At 38.5% G+C, this 18,863-nt stretch overlaps 1 pseudogene; it reads left to right on the top strand.

The window, feature by feature from the left end:
* Window positions 1–386: 386 nt before the first annotated feature.
* Window positions 387–15,309, top strand: LOC143547358 (agglutinin-like; annotated as a pseudogene).
* Window positions 15,310–18,863: the final 3,554 nt, after the last annotated feature.

Genomic DNA, 18,863 nt, shown 5'->3' with positions numbered 1-18,863 from the left:
ACGACAACTTCGCCTAACACCCCAGGCGAAGTTGTCCCTAACTTCGCCCGAACATAAGTTCACCAAAATCAAACCAAACTAACTAGTTTATCAAAACAAAACAAACATCGTAATGATTACAGACACGATAAACTCGAGACAAATGAACTACTGGCACAATGCACCAACACTACTCTGATTTCAAGCTTAACATGGGTAAGCGTTTTCGACATCCAACCGACGTAAATCCAGCCACCAGAAAAAGAAGAAAGGCATGGCGGTATAAAACACACAAAGTTGGGCGCCTCATTTACCATGGAGAACCGTTTCGGCTAAATCTTTTCCATCAATTTATATGTTGGGAGTTTGACAACAGCACGGGGGAAGAAGTAATTCACTGCGAAGACATGCACTTTCTCCGCTTCTTTGACGAGCATGAGTTGACTGCCCTTTGCAAAGAAGATCTGTTTAAGCTGTATCACTTCCCCATGGCGACTGTGGAAGACGTTCGAAGGGATAACACCGACCAGATAGTTGAGACTTTCAACAAGTATGTACGATATCTTGTTGACAATCAACTATATGATTACCCTTCCGCCTTCGAGTACGAGTCCGATTGATGACAGAGACTACCAAAGCAAATACTAAAGACTAGAGGGAGATCGTAGAGCCTGGTTTTGTTTATTTAATCTTTTGTATTTATTTAGTCATAATTATTAAACCACAGTAGATTGTTGGTTTTCATTTACTTGTATGTTTGGGCCTGAGGCCTTATTTTGGTGAGCCCATTGGACCGTAAATAATATGATGTGTTGCATGGAAGTCTCCCACTATAAATAGTGGAGACTTCTCATGCACAACAAGCTTTCCCAAACATTTCCTTCTTATCCAGACACAAAAACTCTCTGTTCATCTTCTTCTTCACCTTCTTCTTACTTTCTAGAAAATAAACTAAACACTCCATGATCCGAGATCTAGGTTAACCACTAGTGATTTCCGCTAGCTAGTGGTCCAGATTGTCTCAAGAACTTTGTTGTTAGATCTGTCACGGGACCTACAATATACAAGCATAAACACCTTACTAACCTACTTGTATTTCAAGAGTCCGAACGGTGAAAGCATCCTCCAAGTTAACCGAGCTTCACGTGGAGAAACAATCTCAAGACTCTAACCTCTCGTTAAATCCCAATCCTAGAACTAAGTAAGCTAAACTTTCCTAAGTCTAGCTTTATGTTGATAAAATATGTATACGCTAAGCTTTCACCTAAGTTAACAACCCACAAACTTAATATGTTAAAGACAACCTATATATATATATATAACACATTAGCATGCATGCATGGAAAATGCACAAGGATTGGGAAGATATATATATATATATATATACATATATATATATATATATATATATATATATATTAGGTTCATTTCAGAAGTTTTCTTATTGCGAGAAGTCCTTCCAGGCAATCATTAAATTTTCTTTTTATTTTATGTTTAATTAATTATTAAGGCATATTAGTAAAATTTTCATGCTTTGTTTTTTGGTAACTAATAAATAAGTAGGAGTTTCACACATTATTTTCTTTTTATCCTTTTATATATTATATTGATTATTAATTTTTCATTATTTCGAAATTCTTTTTACAATTCCAGATTTTTATATTAAAATAAGAAAAACTCATTCCAAATAATTATCACTGCACAGTAAAAATACACGCTACACATCAATGTTAATAACATATCCTGCACGTTAAAAGTATATGCTACACATCAATGTTACCAACATATCCTACACATCATACAACGCATCAGACAACATATCCTACCCATTAAAAATACATGCTACACATCAATCTTAACAATATATCTACACATCATATAACATATCCTACACATTAATTAATCAACATATCCACAACCATATATGAACCTACATAACACATAAATGATCGTATATGTTATAAAATTTACATGTACAAAGTTCGAAATACCACCTACACAGTACATATATGAACTTACGCATGACAAAATTTACACATACACAATTCGAAATACCAGCTCCACAGTACATACATGAAGCTACACACAATAAAGTTTACACATACACAATTCAAAATACCACTTACACAGTACAAAATAAACTTTTTTATATATTAAACTATGTATAATAAATAGTGGATCATGCTAATAACCTACAATTATAAAATATTCACATACATTAATGTCTAGCTTAATGAAAGAAATAAAATAGTAAAAATTATATGTCACTATCACCATTGATTAAGCGTAAAAAATGAAACCGCTAAATATCACTTACACAGTGCAAAATAAACTCTTTTTTTATATTAAATTACATATAATAAATAGCGGATCATGCTAATAATCCACAATTATAAATTTTTCACATACATTAATGTGTAGCTTTATGAAAGAAATAAAATAATAAAAATATATATGACACTATGACCATTGATTAAACATAAAAAAATGAGACCGCTAAATGCATTAATGTCTAGCTTAATAAGGGCTACATCACAAAATACATATACATCCTTTATAATTAAAAATATGTCATAAACATGTATTTGTATCTACGAATCTGCTATTTCTTTTGTTGACCATTGATTAAACACAATCAATGGTTCAAATTCTCTTTTCGCACTTCTCGCTATAATATCACTTCTCACAAGATCCATCTCCTATATATATATATATATATACACGCGCACACACACACATATTAGCATGTATGCATGAAAAATGATCAAGGATTGGAAACATATAGACAGATGGTTATAATAAGTCCATGCTAGTGGAACTTAATGGCTGACTATTGTAAAAATACATTTAGTAAGGTGGGGAAAATTATGTTTAAAAGGTTATAAACACAAAACAAGGTTGCAAATGGAAATTTGTTTAAAAGACGGCTTTTAATGAAAAAGGAGATAAACATAAAAACATGACGTAAATGATGGATTAAAACAATAATAAACTTGGTTATAAAGAAATTGGTGATTTTGTCTATAAAATATTTATTGTAAAATGTCAAAAATTTTCAAGTCAAAAATATGGTATTAAAAGGGTTACAAATGAGAAAATAATTTTAAAAGAGCACACGTGATTTTTAGTACAGAAATAAGCGTATTTTGAAGTTATAACATATTTATAATTTTAACAAAAGAAAACTTGGTTTTTATAAATTATTTTGTTAAATAGAAGTTTACAAATTTTTATAAAGCTCAAATATGTTTTTTTTAATAAAACTTAAATAAAACTAAGTTTTATATCTTGAAACGAAAAAAATAAATATTAAATCACAATGATGATACTTTATGTCAAAATGATGATTCTACAAAACTATATTTTATTTGAAATATATAAATATTGTATACATAAATATAATAGGTTTTATAAGTTAAACGAACGAAATGATATATAAAGTTTGTTTAGAATTTTTTTTTTCAAAGGAAAATATAAATATATTATGTTTTACTAAGAACATAAATCGAAGTTTAAAGAAATATCATTTAGTAATAAATATATAAATTTAATATATACTTATAACTTGACCAAACCTGAACCGGTTACGAAACCGACACTATTAAATGGTATATTCTTAATACTTATATAAATATATAAATGTTTATTTTCAAACATAATAACAAAACTCATCACCAACGGGTCGTCTAAAAATAAATGAAACGTTCAGTTAGGCAAAGCAACCGACACAAACGGAATAAACGAATGAGCTGGTTAGGTGAAAGCGACTAGCATAAACCGACTTACGAGTCAATAACGTACTAACTGACCTTACTTGTTTAATTAGGACGTGTGAAGGCAGCGGAACCGAGTTTAAATTACGATTGCTAGCAAACAACCACTAAACTCACAAGGTGAGTTTCACGGCCCATTTTTACTATTTTTGATGTTTTCTAAACAGGGGGAGAAACATACACAACTGTTTTTTTTTATACACGATAATTAGAAACAACACACCTGATCTTTCTGGGAACTTGAGTTAGGCTATGTAGAGCTATAAGTCCCTTAGCATGCTTTTATAGTATAACCATTAACTAACGGGATTAGCCACTGGAATATACGGATAGTACTATCGGCGTTGACATTTCCCCTATTTTAGGTTAGTCACGTTAACCACCGATATTGCATCGAACCGGGGCGCGTATATTTTAATCTGGGAGATTAAACATGGCATATGGATAAAAGTCGTGGTTTAGTTATAGACTCATGCGTCGTATATTAATTCATAGAATTAGTGCACTCTACGGAGGATCAACGTATTTGTTTCAATATATTATCGCATACATATTTGTGAACTGACGCAATGTTTCATGAATAACATGTTTTCATATCGAGTCTTAAAACCTGTGGACTCACCAACCATTGTGTTGACTTTTTAAACGTATGTTTTTCAAAGAATTAACAGGCATGTAAGGAATCACGAAGATGGGACCTCGAAGCATAATTAGGATACCTATTTTTGGAGGGATTTCGCTTGTATAATCCAAACGACGTTTGGGTCATATACGAGAAATCTCAATATTATATTAAACTATTTTGTTTTAAAACATATTGTGGTTGTAAACTCTTTTGAAAACTAATGGTATCCTAATAATACTATGTTTGCGATAATCATATGATTACGATATTCATGACGTCACACGCCTGTGATTCTGTTGTTACGGGGTGTGACAGATATCTCTCCAAAAGTGTCATAACAATTTACAACTTCCCCTTACCTGAAGTTCGAATTTTTCCCATTAGTGCCCTTCTATTTCAACAGAATTTACACTTAATAGGAATTGAAGACTTCTCTAGACGAAAACCAATTAAGGGAAAACCCTCTTAGAGCTATCTCATGATATCATCTTCGAGAATACTAGTTAGTCTTTGATAGTTATCATGTTAATGAAATTTGCCATTCAATAATAAAAAAAAAATAGGGCAATAATGTCCTAAAAAGTCAACGTTTGACTTAATAACCTATTGATTTTCTACTTCCAACTGTCAGCACACTAGGCCTTCCACCTTGAATAGGTCAACTCTTTCTCATTTTTTTCTAATTGTTCTACAGCATTTTGGGTATTTGCAGTTTCAAACAATTTCTTGATTTTCTCATTTGAAAATGGTTATCAAGGCTTGTCATTATTTGTTTTCGCAGATAAACAATGTTTATGCATCTGAAACTTCAAATTGGTTTAATGTGTAACTTCAGTTTATGTTGGTTCATATTTATAATTTAGGTTTCTATTCTTATTTTTCTTCAGCAATAGTTAATTTTGGCTGTGAGATAATAATTGATAAGTACCAATGTGATTCGGTATTGATCATGATGTAAATATTTTATATTTAAGCTATATATATTAATAATCTTTTTTTATAACACCTCCATAGTTGGGGCTGATTGTTGCAGGTAGTTGAAACTACTCAGAAACCAAATTGAGATGGTAGAGTTTCAATTTTAATAACAGTTATATTTTATATTTACACCATGATCAAGCAATAAATTATCTGCAGGGATATAAAAGTGATTTCAAAGGATGCATAAATCATGGACCATGGGGTGGTTCAGGGGGGAACAAATGGGTTTATATGCCTCAAGGTTTAACAGAAAAAGAAAAAATAAAGATAACTCTTGGACATGGAAGAGTTGTTGAGTACATCAAATTTGAAACTGACTGCACTAAAGGTGGAGTTCATATCCATAGGTTTGGTAGCACGGGACTAATATTCTCTGAATATTGTTTGATGTCATTGCACACATGTTGTAGCGTTCGTGTCTCATAAATTTTTTTGTGTTGAATTTTGCAGTTTAGCATTTGCTACGCTGATGAGTATTTAATGTCAATTAGTGGAACAATTGGTAGCCATGATGGATCTGGTGTGGTGACTTCCATATGCTTTATGACAAATTTGAAGCTTGTTGGCCCGTGGGGTACTAATACGGGCACTGTTTTCTCATATGATGTCAACGATGGGGAGGTCGTAGGATTTCATGGGCGTGCTAGCAATTACCTCAATGCTATTGGGGTTTATGTGAAACCCAAATCATTTGCATCAGCTCCAAATCACATGCCTGAGGTTCATTCTCTAAAAGCCACCTGCTGGTATTTCAGTATTCTGTATTCATATCATTTATCTTGTCATTGCCTGAAGTTCATTGTTGAGTTCTACCCGTCATTCGTCCTGGAACACGTGTCAAACTTTATTCACGTCTAATATCAGGAGTGTTCTTTTGCAAAAACACATTGGTCATGTTGTTCTGAAGTTGGAACGGTTTATATGTCTTTGATTAATCTTTTTTCAGTACAGGTATGTTCTAGGATGTCTGGAATGATAACATCGAGGGACGCAGGCCCGTGGGGAACAGGTGTGTGACACCCGGTAATTTCCCAATCCTATAAACTAAGTAATCAACCTAATGATTAAGTGATTGTAAATATTAAGCGCGCCATGTTAGAATCAGTGCGGGCACTTGTTATATGCGCCGTGCGTGAGCGCGCCATGTTAGTCAGCGCGGGCATGTTATGTGCGCCCTGCGCGAGCGCGCCACGTTAAGAACCAACGTGGGCATATGTTATATGCGCCATGCGCGAGTGTTTTGGCTTTATGTTTTCATGTAACTTAACTTTATGATGGGTTGACCGTCCCGCGTGATGCTAAGGCGGGTGCATCCCAAATCGTTTATGCGCGTGCGGAAAGGGAACTAACCTCCCCGCATGGCGGGAACATTGAGAGCTAGTTTGTCTGAAGCTCCAAGATGGAATTGACTTCAACATAACTGATCACTATGTTGAAATACCAAGACCACCTGGAGAATCTACAAATGAAACTCAATGTCCTTGACTGCGAGAAGGTTACGCACCTACCCGCAGCAAAGAAATGTCCTTCACGCAGAAAGCTATGCGCACAAAGTTATGCGCGCAGAACACTTAGTCTATTCTCCAAGATGTAAGGAGATTACTCCCGCCCAAAAGGAAACAGTAGCGTGTTTCAGAGATTTTCCACTTTTTACTGTACACTGACAAAAGTACCTGAAAAAGCACACTGTAACATGAAAAGTCAACTGTCAGCCACCCTACTCCCACCAACCACAGACCTGCATGTCCTGTCCAAATCAAATCAAAATCTTTTATCCACTACTCCACTTTTAAATAAATAATAATAATTTCCATACTTTATCATCATTACACCTAGATATGAAAAGATTACAATCCCCTAAAGCAAGGGATTATGTTCCCTTGAGTTTGCCTATAAATATGTAACCTAAATTATCACCCAAAATGCACTTCAAACTTCTCTCTTAAGAACTGCAAACTTGCACTAATCATCTCCCAAGCCTCCGTTGTTTTCATTTCCGATCATGTTACTAGATCTTCAATTCCGAGGCCAACACCAAGAAAACCCGAATCTCGATTAATCCCTTAACAAAAACCACAGGTGAGTCTCACAGCCCCTATTTTCACCGTTTTCACTATTTTTAAACTGTTTTCGGGGCGAGGGACACGTACTTAAATTATGTTTTATCATGATACTCTTACAAGTAAGGCAAGTAATTATGTGTTTAAATAATGTTTCATTATGGTATATTTACGAGCAATGCAAACGGTTATCTATGGTCTACTATGTATGTGCGCCAGAATTCGAGTAAGCGATCACTTTACCATTGGAACTCTAAGGGTAGGGACTGCTGGTTTGATCCACCCACTCGTAGGGGTCGCACCTCTTACACAGACGAGTGCCTAGCGTGTCACGGGGCAGTACTATGGGATTGAGCCCGCTCGTAGAGGTCGCTCCTCTTACGCAGACGAGCGCCTTGTTTTCCGGCACAATGTCTGCGCGTAACCCGCGGGACGGTATTACTTGTTTCGCTCGTAGTGGCAGCGCCACTTACACAGACGAGCACAGTTCCCAGAAATGTTCGCGCGTAGCCCGCGGAACGATTTTATCAGATTATGTTATCAGAACTATGTTTTACTAAGCATGTGTTTCAATGATGCTATCATAATTATGTTTAGAATGATTTTTATCAAGACTATGACGCGATACGATTTATCAAGTTACTAAGACTTGTGAACTCACCCAGTTTATACTGATTCAAATGTTTTTACGTGTCTTTCAGGAGATAACTAGGTAGCGCATGGAGTCACACTTAGAGCACCTCACGCTGAACATCTAAAACTAGCTTTTTGGGAGATTTTAGTTCTTATCCCTTCGATGCGCGTGGTTGTTCCCGCCGCGCAAGGGGATATGGCGTGGAAATCTTCAACAGTTTTTATACTTGGATGTTTTTATGTAATTTTTAAACAATGTAATGTATTTGTATTAAACATTTCATGCGCAATGAAAATCTTACTTTGAATGTTTGCAATGGCCCGTGCTTAATTATCAATCCCCACTCGCGCGCGCCCGGCTGTTTCCGCCGCTCAGGGCCGGGTGTGACAGATTGGTATCAGAGCACTGGTTATAGCGAACTAGGAAAAGAAGTTTTAACCTAGACTATAACCGTTGGGGGAATCGCATGAAATATTTTTTTCAAAGAAAATATTTTCAAAAGAAACTATACACACTTAGGAACACGGGTCACACAGTGTCTAGTAAATAAAGATAACATTATGTGTTCAGAGTACATGCGCTAAGATTGATATATTTTTACTCTTTTAAAGCGAGAATGCCTCCAACTAGAGCCAAAGGAATTACCATGACACCCGAGGAACTCGCAGAAATAATCGCGCAAGCGATCGCAACGCACGAGGCCAGCAAGGCCGAATCAAGTCAGGGTCGTCAGAATGAGACCCCAGAACCCGAATCAGGAGCCTTGGACAAAGGATGCTCCTACAAGACATTTATGGCCTGTAAGCCTTGGCCATTCAAGGGTACCGAAGGGGCCATTGGGCTCTACAACTGGATTGACAAAATGGAGACAGTCCTCTCCATTAGCGGATGTAGTGAGAACCAGAAGGTCCTTTACGCGACCTGCATGTTCCAAGAAGCAGCTTCGTCTTGGTGGAAGCTTCAAGTGAAGACTTTGGGGCGAGAAGTTGCTCTCCACAAGACCTGGGAGGAACTGAAGGAAATGATGATAAGAAAGTTCTGCTCTCGCGCAGAAATTCAGAGTCTGCAACAGGAATTCTGGAACCACACCATGGTAGGAACGGATATCGACGCCTACAACAACCGGTTCAACGAGCTTTGCCAGTTGGTGCCAGACATGGCAAACACGGAGGAAAAGAAGATCGAGAGGTATATCTTTGGGTTACCTCCTGTTGTTAGGGTTCCGCTCAACGCCGCAGCGCCTCCAACCTTTGATGAGGCGGTAGCGCGGGCCATCACCCTTACAAGGGATACGGTCCGTGCGGGTATGTTGACTACGCGCGGGAACGAACAGCGAACCTCTGACTTCAAGAGGAAATGGAACTCTCACCACCGAGGGTCCGACTCCAAGCAGCCACCGTTCAAGAAGCAAGAAAGCGCAAGGGTTTACGCGATCCAAGCCGCGGAGCCAACAAGGAAAGGATACAGTGGGCCTTACCCATGGTGCAACAAGTAATAGTCATGGGAGGTCACGGGTTCAATATTAACTTGTTGCCAATAGACTTGGGAAGTTTTGACATTGTGATAGGTATGGATTGGTTAGTCGAGAACCACGCGGAAATTATTTGTCATGAGAAGCAGGTTCGGGTCCCACTGTTGAACGGAGAAACCTTGGTGATTCAAGGGGAAAGAAGGGGAGTTGCGACGAAACTGATTTCGTGCCTAAAGGCGCGCAAGTGCCTAAGGAAAGGATGTTACGCCTTCCTGGCGCATGTAGTAGAGAAGAAAGATTGGCGAAGAATTGAAGACTTACCAGTAGTGCGCGAATTTCCAGAAGTTTTTCCTGAAGATTTGCCCGGATTACCGCCGCCGCGACAAGTCGAATTTCGCATTGATTTAGTCCCAGGAGCTGCGCCAGTAGCTCGAGCGCCTTATCGACTAGCTCCATCCGAGATGCAAGAGCTATCCAATCAGTTACAGGAACTATTGGATAAAGGTTTCATACGCCCAAGCTTTTCACCTTGGGGAGCTCCAGTACTGTTTGTTAAAAAGAAGGATGGTTCGTTCAGAATGTGTATTGACTACAGGGAGCTGAATAAGCTGACAGTCAAGAATCGGTACCCCTTACCGAGGATTGACGACTTATTTGACCAGTTGCAGGGATCCAGTTATTATTCGAAGATAGATCTACGGTCAGGATACCACCAACTTAGGGTCCATGAGGAAGATGTGCCGAAAACAGCCTTCCGAACTAGATACGGCCATTATGAGTTCTTAGTGATGCCTTTCGGGCTAACTAATGCGCCGGCTGTATTCATGGATCTGATGAACCGCGTGTGCAAACCATACTTGGACAAGTTTGTGATTGTATTTATAGATGATATTCTGATTTACTCTCGGACCAAGGCCGAGCATGAGCAACACCTGAGATTGATTTTGGAATTGTTGAGGAAAGAAAAGTTGTATGCGAAGTTTTCCAAGTGCGAGTTTTGGCTTAGAGAAGTTCACTTTCTCGGTCACGTTGTAAACGAGAAAGGAATACACGTTGATCCTTCCAAAGTCAAGGCCATCAAAAACTGGGAAGCGCCAAAAACCCCAACTGAGGTGAGGCAATTCCTAGGACTAGCTGGCTACTATCGACGCTTCATTGAGAACTTCTCCAAGATAGCTCTACCTCTGACCGCGCTAACTCAGAAAGACAAGAAGTTTGTTTGGGGCGAAAATCAAGAAGCGGCATTTCAAATGTTGAAACAGAAGTTATGTAGTGCGCCAATTTTGTCTCTGCCCGAGGGGACGGATGACATCGTCGTTTACTGCGACGCTTCACATCAGGGACTCGGATGTGTCCTTATGCAGCGAGACAAAGTCATAGCGTATGCCTCGCGCCAACTCAAGACCAATGAAAAGAACTACACAACGCATGATCTGGAACTTGGAGCGGTTGTCTTCGCGCTAAAGATTTGGCGCCATTACCTCTATGGTACGAAGTGTATAATCTTTACGGATCACAAGAGCCTTCAGCATATATTTGATCAAAAGGATTTAAACATGAGGCAACGAAGATGGGTTGAATTGTTGAATGATTATGATTGTGAAATAAAGTACCACCCTGGAAAGGCGAATGTGGTAGCAGATGCGCTAAGTAGGAAGGAGCGAATAAAAACCCTACGAGTCAAGGCTCTAAGGTTGACCATTCGCGCAGATCTCTCTACCCGCATCCGAGACGCTCAACAAGAAGCCTTGAAACCAGAGTTTGTTAAAAACGAATCCCTTGGGGGAATGATTAAGAGCTTGGAACTTAAAGAGAACGGCAATCTATATTTCGCTAACCGCATATGGGTCCCTCTCAAGGGAGGATTGCGCGAGCAAGTATTAAACGAGGCTCACAAGACGCGGTATTCCGTACATCCTGGCGCAGACAAGATGTACCAAGATGTTAAAGCGCTGTATTGGTGGCCCAATCTTAAAGGCGCCATCGCGACGTATGTCAGTAAGTGCCTGACGTGTTCGAAGGTAAAGGCTGAATACCAGAAACCGTCGGGGTTGCTTCAGCAGCCAGAAATTCCCATGTGGAAGTGGGAACAAATCTCTATGGACTTCATCACCAAACTGCCAAGGAGACCTGGTGGTTACAACACAATCTGGGTTATTGTAGATCGGCTAACTAAGTCAGCGCACTTCCTGCCGATCAAGGAAACCGATAAGATGGAAAAGTTAGCCCGATTGTATATTCGAGAAGTAGTTTCAAAACATGGAGTCCCAGTGTCCATCATTTCTGATAGAGATAGTCGGTTCACCTCAAGGTTTTGGAGATCGTTACAAGGGGCTTTAGGTACTCGTCTGGACATGAGTACGGCTTATCATCCCCAAACGGATGGGCAAAGCGAGCGAACAATCCAGACATTGGAAGATATGTTGCGCGCGTGCGCAATCGATTTCGGGGGTAGCTGGGATACTCATCTCCCATTGGTTGAATTTTCTTACAACAACAGTTATCACACAAGCATCAAGGCTGCGCCGTTTGAAGCTTTGTATGGGCGCAAGTGTAGATCCCCACTGTGCTGGGCTGAAGTGGGTGACAAGCAAATGACTGGTCCAGAATTGATCCAAGAAACAACAGACAAGATTTTTCAGATAAGGGATCGCCTTAAGACAGCGCGCGATAGACAGAAGAGCTACGCAGATGTGCGAAGGAAACCGTTGGAGTTTCAAGTAGGGGATAGAGTACTTTTGAAAGTCTCTCCATGGAAAGGAGTCCCCCGTTTCGGCAAGCGAGGAAAGTTGAATCCGCGCTACATTGGACCATTTGAGATCCTGGAAAGGATCGGTCCGGTTGCTTATAAACTCCGTTTACCCGCCGAACTCAGTGGAGTTCATGCTACGTTTCATGTGTCCAACCTCAAAAAGTGTTTATCTGACGAAACGTTGATTTTACCGTTGGAAGAGATTCACATCGACAAACAACTGCACTTCGTAGAAGAACCTATAGCAGTGACCGATTGGAAAGAACAAAAGTTACGCAGAAGCAGAATCAAGTTAGTAAAGGTTCAATGGAACTCAAGGCGTGGGCCTGAATTTACTTGGGAAAGAGAAGATCAAATGCGCCAGAAATACCCACACCTCTTTCAGAACATGGCTTCTGCCAGCGACGTCTCCTAAATTTCGGGACGAAATTCTCTTAACAGGGGGAGAATGTGACACCCGGTAATTTCCCAATCCTATAAACTAAGTAATCAACCTAATGATTAAGTGATTGTAAATATTAAGCGCGCCATGTTAGAATCAGCGCGGGCACTTGTTATATGCGCCGTGCGCGAGCGCGCCATGTTAGTCAGCGCGGGCATGTTATGTGCGCCCTGCGCGAGCGCGCCACGTTAAGAACCAACGTGGGCATATGTTATATGCGCCATGCGCGAGTGTTTTGGCTTTATGTTTTCATGTAACTTAACTTTATGATGGGTTGACCGTCCCGCGTGATGCTAAGGCGGGTGCATCCCAAATCGTTTATGCGCGTGCGGAAAGGGAACTAACCTCCCCGCATGGCGGGAACATTGAGAGCTAGTTTGTCTGAAGCTCCAAGATGGAATTGACTTCAACATAACTGATCACTATGTTGAAATACCAAGACCACCTGGAGAATCTACAAATGAAACTCAATGTCCCTGACTGCGAGAAGGTTACGCACCTACCCGCAGCAAAGAAATGTCCTTCACGCAGAAAGCTATGCGCACAAAGTTATGCGCGCAGAACACTTAGTCTATTCTCCAAGATGTAAGGAGATTACTCCCGCCCAAAAGGAAACAGTAGCGTGTTTCAGAGATTTTCCACTTTTTACTGTACACTGACAAAAGTACCTGAAAAAGCACACTGTAACATGAAAAGTCAACTGTCAGCCACCCTACTCCCACCAACCACAGACCTGCATGTCCTGTCCAAATCAAATCAAAATCTTTTATCCACTACTCCACTTTTAAATAAATAATAATAATTTCCATACTTTATCATCATTACACCTAGATATGAAAAGATTACAATCCCCTAAAGCAAGGGATTATGTTCCCTTGAGTTTGCCTATAAATATGTAACCTAAATTATCACCCAAAATGCACTTCAAACTTCTCTCTTAAGAACTGCAAACTTGCACTAATCATCTCCCAAGCCTCCGTTGTTTTCATTTCCGATCCTGTTACTAGATCTTCAATTCCGAGGCCAACACCAAGAAAACCCGAATCTCGATTAATCCCTTAACAAAAACCACAGGTGAGTCTCACAGCCCCTATTTTCACCGTTTTCACTATTTTTAAACTGTTTTCGGGGCGAGGGACACGTACTTAAATTATGTTTTATCATGATACTCTTACAAGTAAGGCAAGTAATTATGTGTTTAAATAATGTTTCATTATGGTATATTTACGAGCAATGCAAACGGTTATCTATGGTCTACTATGTATGTGCGCCAGAATTCGAGTAAGCGATCACTTTACCATTGGAACTCTAAGGGTAGGGACTGCTGGTTTGATCCACCCACTCGTAGGGGTCGCACCTCTTACACAGACGAGTGCCTAGCGTGTCACGGGGCAGTACTATGGGATTGAGCCCGCTCGTAGAGGTCGCTCCTCTTACGCAGACGAGCGCCTTGTTTTCCGGCACAATGTCTGCGCGTAACCCGCGGGACGGTATTACTTGTTTCGCTCGTAGTGGCAGCGCCACTTACACAGACGAGCACAGTTCCCAGAAATGTTCGCGCGTAGCCCGCGGAACGATTTTATCAGATTATGTTATCAGAACTATGTTTTACTAAGCATGTGTTTCAATGATGCTATCATAATTATGTTTAGAATGATTTTTATCAAGACTATGACGCGATACGATTTATCAAGTTACTAAGACTTGTGAACTCACCCAGTTTATACTGATTCAAATGTTTTTACGTGTCTTTCAGGAGATAACTAGGTAGCGCATGGAGTCACACTTAGAGCACCTCACGCTGAACATCTAAAACTAGCTTTTTGGGAGATTTTAGTTCTTATCCCTTCGATGCGCGTGGTTGTTCCCGCCGCGCAAGGGGATATGGCGTGGAAATCTTCAACAGTTTTTATACTTGGATGTTTTTATGTAATTTTTAAACAATGTAATGTATTTGTATTAAACATTTCATGCGCAATGAAAATCTTACTTTGAATGTTTGCAATGGCCCGTGCTTAATTATCAATCCCCACTCGCGCGCGCCCGGCTGTTTCCGCCGCTCAGGGCCGGGTGTGACAAGGTGGAGGTAAACCTTGGGATGATGGAGTTTTCTCTACTATCAAACAAGTGCATGTTCATTTAGGAGAGCTGAACATGATTTACGCACTTTAGTTTGAATATTTAAAATCGGATGGTAACTCTGTACAGTCACAAATCCACGGAGGAACAGATGGATCTAAAATAGAACTGGTATGTACAACAACACAGTCTATATTTTCTCATTTCACCAACCCTTCTAGGCTTAAATCAAAACCATGACTTTGGCAGGTTCATTTGGATGTTAAAGATGAGTTTCTGACTGGCATCTCTGGGTTTTACGGACCCGTTGAAGGGTATAATGGAATGGAAGCCATCGTGTCGATTAGCTTTCAAACAAAAATAAATGTATACGAGCCTTATGGACAAGAAAGGGGTGCAGCGTATGCTTATTTTTGTTCAACACCATCTTTTAGGAAAGTAGTTGGTTTTCATGGCAGGCATAACGGGTTTTTAAGTGCCGTCGGTGTTCATAAGGAATACGTCCAAACATGAGTTCATGGAAGGTTAATTGGTTTGTAACAACTGCATTGAACTAAGTTGATATTTTTGTGTGTTATATTATGTATGCAACTTTCATTTCTTAAAAAACGCCTTGACGGTGCCAAGATCATCAAAACGTCTTGTATACCTTGGGCATCCATGTCACCTTTTAGTCTTTTACCATTTCACTCATGCTAACTATTTTTCTTTGGCACATTTAGTTAAGATGGGTTTTCGACTTTATAACTTGAGTTTTATTAAATGCAAATCACACTAATGTTTCTCTGGTTTATACGAAATTAAACAGTTAGATTATTATTGATATCGCAACCCTATATGGGAATTATATTTGGGTAAAGATACACTTTAGATATAGAAGAGATGCAAGATAATCCATAATACAATTATAATATATTTGCTAATAGTCCCCCGCAGTTTGAGAGGTAGCAAAATGCTCACTTAAACTAAATCTGAACGCCTAATAATGAGGTAGTGGCAAATCCTTTAAGTAGACGTCCGCGTATTGGAATGATTACGGACAGTGAAGAACCCGATCATGACCGAGGCGAACCTTTTTCAAGACAAAGTGTAAGTCAATTTCAACGTGTTTGGTTCACTTAGGTTGACCAAGATTCTCAGATATGATGAAATAAATGATCCAAGTCCACGTCAGTAATTTATCCAACGTTTGTTCTCCTGAAGATCCTGAATTATAGGTCTAGTATTTAAATTTTAATCAATAAATATTTGTTCTAGTTTGTTGAGGATAAGTCCGAGTCTTACGCTATTAGCCGTTTGCTTTGTTTATCTATTTAAGAGAATATTAATTCTCTGGAATGTATTCAGTTTTTAATTATAATCAATCTATTAATCCTTTCAATCCTTCCTTCCGTTTGTGTTTTTCATTCTTTATCATCCAGTACCAATAAGATATGCATACGGGGGGAGCTGTTATCACATTAAGCAATCGTGGGCTTTCGCAACGGAACATGAAGCTCAAATAATAGATTCCTTAACCAAGTGGTTTCCGCCACTACATTTGCAACGGCCCGGTATTCTGCGAACGAGAAACGGTAGGTTGCCATTTTGAGGTCTAGGGGACCAAGCTATCTCCCAAAATGCGCAATAACTGGATGTTGAACGTCGGGAATCGGGATACCTGCTCCAATCAGCGTCCAAGTAGGCCTCAGAGTATGAGTCGCGGACACGACAACTTGAAGCTCATAATCAATCAATCGTACCTTTCAGATACCATAAATTACGCTTCATAAAATCAAAATGCGTGGAGTGTGCATGAACAAGCACGCATGCTGGATGGCATTGTTATGTTCGGTCGAGTGAACGTGAGGTACTGTAATGCCGCGACAAGCATGCGGTATAAGGTACCATTAGGAAGCAAGTTGCCCGTGTGAGCGTTGTATCTACCGTGGTGGTACTGTATCTACCGTGCTAGTACTAGGCTTGCACTAGCCATAGATGCGCATTGAGGACCAAAATTTTTTTTAGATATACATCTAAAAATATAAAAATTATAAAATATGGTTGTCATGTAGTAATGAAATAAGCCATTCCATAATGAATGGAATTCTTTTCAAATATAAGATTTTCATTCTTTAAGGAGTAGGTGTTTTTTTTTCATTCATTCAAGGAATAGAATCAACAACACCAATAATAATAATAATAATAATAATAATAATAATAAAATATTATGATTATGATTATTATTATATTAGAAATATTATTATAATATAATTGTTATTACATTATCAGATAATTATACTATTGTTATTAATTTTATTATTATATTATTATTATTTTTTATACTATAATATAACAATTATTATATTAGAGTTATTATCGTATTATCAATATTATTAAAATTATTTGACGAGTCAACGCTTCATAACACGCTTGCGTGATTCAAAATTTTTATGATTATTTTCATTCGCTTCAGTGGTCTCGTTGAAGCGCGCAGGTCTTAAAAATGAGTTGATACGAATATTCATATTATTAGTATTATTTATTATTATTACTAGTAGTAATAGCTATAGTAGCAGTAGAGGTAGTAGCAGTAGCGGTAGGTAGCGGTAGCGGTAGGTAGCGGTAGTAGTAGCGGTAGGTAGCGGTAGCGGTAGGTAGCGGTAGCGGTGGCGGTAGGTAGCGGTGGCGGTGGCGGTAGCGGGTGGCGGTAGCGGTGGTAGTAGTAGTAGTAGTAGTAATAATAAAGGGATGATCATTCCATTCCTATATGGTAACCAAACATGACAATAAAATGGTAATGGTCCATTTCATTCCTTTGTCCATGCCATTCCCATGTCCATTCCATTCCTCGTCCATTCCATTACGTCATACCAAACATACATTAATTATGCTAATCTAGACACTAAGTAATAATTTTAAACTCTTAACTTAATTAAAACTATTAATCGACAAGTGAACTGGTCGACTCTAGTACAGCTAAGTAAGTCTGGATATCGAACCCGCGAGATTCTTTAAATTACGTAACTAGCTAATTAGACTTAAATACAGAAACAACTATTTATTTTATTATTATTTTGAGGGGGGTTTTACTAAAATGCTAATTTTAAACTAATTAAAAACTAAAGACGACTCGACTTAGAACTTGAACTTAATTCAGATGATGACAAATAACAACCTAGGCTAGAATCTCCAAAGTTTCAGTTATCAATTAATCAGAAAAATGCTTTGTTATGGAATTGAGATCATAAAATAATCACTTAAAGAAACCCCGAGCAGGACCCCTGACCCTTCTCAAGAAGACACATATGGATTTCTACTAAGTTTTTAAAAACAACAGTGTTAATATGAGACTCGCTTACGGTTATCTAGTTGATTATGAATGAGTACCTTTAAATGAAATCCTACCTTACAACACGAAAATCAAATGTAGTTTAATGAATTCAATCGACATTAATAGACAAAGCTGAAAAAAAAACTATACAGACTCCTTACGAAGAACTAAATCTATAAATCTTAATCAACAAAGATCTATCAAACAATCTATCACCTTACAGCTATTTAGATTAGTAGCACACTTAGGTCTACTTGATGAATTATTATTGTTTCTATGATCTTATTGCAAATCAACCATAAACTAGTAAAAAACGCACAGTAGATAACCTAACAGAATCCTATCATATGAAACAACCATCAAGGAAACTGTGAAACAATAAAACTCACCAAACAATCCTAAGCACACATATGCATCAAATAAATAGTATCAAACTGTTTGTTTATTCATAAAACCCATAATGAAAAGCAAATCCGAATCAAAATCAAACATCAACAAACAAAGGTTCATCAATAAGCCTAGTTAGTCTTAAAAGTTTTAGCCAAGTATTATTAAATCAAACAAAATAAGAATGTTGGAATTCATGGTGGAAAACAATAAAGAACGATAGATTAAAGGCGATAAAACTCGTAGTCTTCGGTCTTTAATGATAGGCGTTTCACCGTATATTCTGAGTCTTCCAATGCTTCAAAAACCTTCAATCTTGAGCTCAAATTTCATCAACAGCGGTTGATTATCGTATGATCTCTTCCAA

This window comes from Bidens hawaiensis, unplaced genomic scaffold (genome assembly GCF_021521415.1).
Source record: "Bidens hawaiensis isolate Kalapana, Puna unplaced genomic scaffold, B.hawaiensis_p1.1 tig00014713_1, whole genome shotgun sequence".
NCBI classification, from domain to species: Eukaryota; Viridiplantae; Streptophyta; class Magnoliopsida; order Asterales; family Asteraceae; genus Bidens; species Bidens hawaiensis.
This window is presented reverse-complemented; position numbering and strand designations above follow the sequence as displayed.